General features: G+C 41.2%; 1 non-coding gene across 1 annotated transcript; it reads left to right on the plus strand.

Moving 5' to 3' along the window:
- The first annotated feature begins 742 nt into the window (after positions 1-742).
- TRNAA-CGC (transfer RNA alanine (anticodon CGC)) lies at positions 743-815 on the plus strand. Its single transcript has one exon. It is a non-coding gene; the product is annotated as a tRNA-Ala (tRNA).
- The last annotated feature ends 4105 nt before the right edge of the window (positions 816-4920 follow it).

Raw genomic sequence — 4920 nt, forward strand, 5'->3', positions numbered from 1 at the left:
AATCACTGCCCACTGCTCTTCTTTCATGCAAATCACAAGTGGGGCATCCATTTTTGCTCGCACCACAGCTACAAATGAACTGATGTAAGACGTTCATACCTGCACAGCAGTGACTGGGGAGACAGTAACCTTGAACAGAAAGCGCTAAGACAGTGTAGCCAACAGAAGTTTTAATATAACTGGAGTGTGGATAATTTTTCACTCACCCTCATACTAAGAAACAACTTCAAATTAACATATTACAAAGTGCAAAATTTAAAAAATTTAACCATTTAGTAGGTCTGGATTCTGTTTAGTAGATATTACACATTCACTTGGACTGAAAGTATAGTGGGGTTCCCTAAGAAACAAGGCAAAATGGTCTACTGCCTAGGAATAGTTTTCCTTGAGCAGATTACATTTAAAAGAAATAATATCTTCCTTCTGACCTATTCAAAGATAATAGGGAAATAAATGATATGTAACTTAGACCTTTGAATCAAGTGGGGTCTTTTTTCTTCATTAACAAGTTGACAAGAAAACTCAGGGATTAAGGAAAAATATTTTGGCTCTTGAGATACTGAACTTCACTGACTTTCACTGGTCATGAAGTTCAACAAGTGGTTATTTTCACTGCCCTCATTGAGACTGGTTATTCATTAAAGGAACTGTTGATGCAAATACTTAGACCAGGCCATGGTTAGGGTACCATTGGTTCAATGGCCTTCAAGTGTTTTTCAAAAAATAAAGACTAAATGGGACTTCTCTGGTGGTCCAGTGGTTAAGACTCTGCGCTCGCAATGCAGGGGGCCCAGGTTCGCTTCCTGGTCGGAGAACTAGATCCTGCACACATGCTGCAGCTAAGAACTCGCATGCCGCAACTAAGAAGTCCACATGCCGCAACTAAGAAGTCCACATGAAGCAGCTAAAACAGCCTGCCTGCCACAATGAAGATTCTGAGTGCTGCAACCAAGACCCAGCGCAGCCTAAATAAATACATATAAAAAAAATACATAAATATTTTTTAAAAAATGAATACAAATTGTTTTAAAAAACTCTTTTGGACTGACCTCTGGAGGGGAAACAAGGTCTTAATTTCTTTCCAAACCAAAAATTTCATTCTCTTATTTGTCTGTACTCCAAAGGAAAGAGCTTCCAGGTAAGTAAGTAAAGACCAGCGAAACCACTGAATACTGGCATTCCTTAATATATCAGTGTTCAGGGACTTCCCTGGTGGTACAGTGAGTAAGACTCTGTGCTCCCAGTGCAGGGGGCCCAGGTTTGATCCCTGGTCAGGGAGCTAGATCCTGAATGCATGCCGCAACTGAGAATTCACATGCCGCAACTGAGAATTCACATGCTGCAACTGAGAATTCACATGCCACAACTGAGTTCACATGCCGCAACTAAAGGATCCTGCATGCCACAATGAAGATCCTGTGTGCCACAACTAAGACCTAGCACAGCCAAAATAAAGAAATAAACAGATATTGTTCAAACCTAGATATTGGTATCCCTGAGGGTACATGATTATTATCCAGGGGCATACAAGCACAAAGATTTTAAGAAAACATTTTTTACATCCTCAACATTGGTAAACATCTTTGATGAAATTGATCATCCAGAGAAGAGAGATGGAAGTTTGGCCCATCTCCATTCTTACTGGCATTCTCACATTTAGGCCTTATATCACTTTGTAAAATAAAGTCCTTCTTACCCATTCCAAGCCTCAGTCTCATGCACTGCCTCAGGCTGCAAAACCTCTGTGACACCAGAGGGACAATTCCAGAAGGCTTAGTTCTTCAGAAGGATTCCCTTGATAGGAAAGCAGAGGGGGACTTTCATAAGATGCTTATGCTTTATCAGTTACACTCTCTCTCTCCTATATCTACATCTTTTTATTGGCTAGGCTTTTGTTGTTGTTGTTGTGAAGAACATTTTATTGATTTCATACAAACTTTTCAAATCAAAATAAAAAAGAGGATGTTCCAAAAGCAGACAGCATATTCCTCCTCATCATCACAAATCTTCAACTAGGCAAATGCTTTAAAGAAACAGCTGGATCTACCCGCATGAACTTGGCATATTGAAGACACCTCCAAATCATTAAGCAAAATCTCTGAGGCATAACTAACACTCTTATCCCTTATCTGACAAATTTGAGAGGAGCAACTTTGTTCACTAACCCCAAATCCTTTCTTTGGAGCCCCTCATCTTTTATATGAATGGCTCCTACATTCAAGGGTCCTCAAAAGTTTTCATCAGCCACAATAATTTGGGAATAATATCAAGCTGTTGGCTTAGTCCAGGTTTTGTTTCTGAAGGCTAACATTTCATGCTGGACTTCACCAACAAGAGTGAAATAAGAGAACTGAGGCAGCCTACTGAATCACGTACTTGAAAGGTTTTTAAGTAACCTGAGTCTCACAGGTAACTGTAACTCCAGGCCCTTGCTTCCATTTTCTGCATTCTCGACATCAAAATGTTGCCAAATCTGAGTTTATTTCTCTGTTTTACTCTCACAACCTCTATCCCTCGCTTCAGGCTCTGGCCCCTCACCTAGATTTTTCTGGCAACTGCTGATGGGGCTCCTTGCCTTGGGTTTTTTCTCTAATTTGTTCTCCTTCAAACCATTGCTTGTGTTATCTTCAGAAAGCACAGCTTTGATTGTATGATTTTCTTACTCAAAGAGTTTCAAAGACTCCTCATTGCACACAGAACCAAACCCGAACTTCTGCAAAACCATACACAGCTGAGTCCCACGCTTTTCAGATTCAACATCATAAAGGGCTTCACTTTCCAGACATTTAGGTACATACGGAGGTTACAAAAAGTAGCAAGGATATTAAGCATTTATTGGTCTTGAGAGGAAAAAAAAAAGAATAAAACATGCTTCTCTTTGGAAGAAGGTTCTCATCTACCTGGGAGGCAGATACATAAGTAAATTCTGAAGAAGCAGTTAGTTCTATTCCACTTTTTACTCCCACATATACACTCCACTTTTTGTCCCCAACACACTCTGCAGAAATCCTCTCCTCCAGCCATCTGGGACAATCTACAATCCACACAGGTTTACAACCCTCTGCTGCCTCTGCACCGCTGCTCATCTGGTCATCTTCTAGACGTTTTCTCCCTCCACATCCTTCCCAAGGAATATTTGATAATCTGCAGTAAATGCTTTAGAAGAAAAAACCTCGACAAAGTGGTACTTGATGTATTGCCTCTTTTTTCAAATTTTCTGGCATTGTTTTCCATATCATATGAATATTTAGTTTCAAATACTCACTAAAGTTTATTATAGCTTCTCTAACCAGACTGCAAGGCAATTCCTTCAGCCAGCACCATAGTGGGGGGAAAGACAATATTCTTGTTCTCTATTGTGTTCTGCAACTGCAGATTTCCTTGTCTATGCCTTTCTCTGATGATCCTTGATCCAAATTGGCAATGCTGTAACCATGGCAGACAATGAGCCACAAAGCAGCCACAATTCTAAATATTGGCTGGCAAAAATAAACAAAAAACCTCATTAAATGCTTGCTAATTAAATGGCTTGGGTAAATTCCAGGTTTATGAACTGTTACCATCTTCTGCTTATGGATAGAGGTATTCTTGGGCTCCAGAATACAGAAGCTAGGGCTGCAGTGTCTGGAAGGACATGAAGGTACAGTCTGTTACCAGAAAGAAAACATTTCTGTTGTCAGATGATCACAAACACTCATGGGGCCCAGATGATCACATGCAGAATGCTTCTTTGCTTCCTCCTTCCTGTCTTCATCAGACCACACCATCCACCTCACTGAACATTCTTCTTTCATTCTTCTGCCTCCTCTTCCTGCTTAGCCTCTCCCATAACTCTCATAGGCTTTTCTGCCTCTATTCCCTCCCCACTTGGTCCCAGTTTTCAAGGCACTGAGCTTTGTTTCTGGCACCATCATAGATGAGCAGAAGCAGAGCATTCCTATGGGTGGTTGGAGAAGACTTCATTTCAGAGCTTGCAAAGTAGTGACCCCCAGGTCTGCCCTCCAAGTCCATCTCCTCTATAGGCTTCATGTTGGCCAGGCACTCCCCAGAACTAAATAAGGAACAAGGCTCAGCTTGAGGGCCGACGGCCTAGTCAACCCGCTGCCTGGACTGTTATTGGCTGGTTTTGATCAACATTAAATGTGCTTAATTTTCATCTTATCCTAAACATGACTATTTCTCAGCCATATGGCCACCTGTGAGTATTATCTTGCTTCTGTCATTCTGTTCACACCCAACCTTCTTGAACATTTTTTGCATTATCTGTCCCTATTTCTTCACATGCAGCTCACTTCTCCACTCACTATAATGTGGCTTCATCTTCCCTTGTTCTCTTGAAACCACTCAGCAAAGGTTTACAATAAACTACAACTTACTGAAGTCAGAGATCAGTCAGTCAGCTATGGGTGACATCTCAGAAGTATCTGACACTTCTGACTACACCCTCCATCTTAAGGTCTGACCTTCATGGTTTCCATGTCACCACCATCCTCTGCTTTTCTGCTCCTCTTCCTTTCCTTCCTTTGTTGACCACTCCCTCTCATCTTAGGGAATTTTGGTGTTCCTCAAAATTCTATGCTAGTCCCACAGTTCCTCCTCTATGCACGTCTTTATCCAGAATCTTATCTCCAAACATTAGATCCTTATTTCTACATGCTACCCTACAATATCTCTACTTAACACATTGAAAATTGAATACATATTTTTCAAACTTTCTTGCCCTTAAGCCCTGCTCTTCCTTCTATATTCCCTATGTGAATGAGCCCCAATCATTCTGGAGCCCAAGACAGAGACATGGACATCATTGAGTCCTCAACTTCCTCAAAGCCCGTAGCCAATAAATCATCACAGATTGTTCTTTTGACATCTGTTGTACCACCTGTCATACTCACGGCCACCCATCATCTGTCCAATGCCCTT

Source organism: Hippopotamus amphibius, chromosome 2, assembly GCF_030028045.1.
Source record: "Hippopotamus amphibius kiboko isolate mHipAmp2 chromosome 2, mHipAmp2.hap2, whole genome shotgun sequence".
In the NCBI taxonomy this organism is placed as follows: domain Eukaryota; kingdom Metazoa; phylum Chordata; class Mammalia; order Artiodactyla; family Hippopotamidae; genus Hippopotamus; species Hippopotamus amphibius.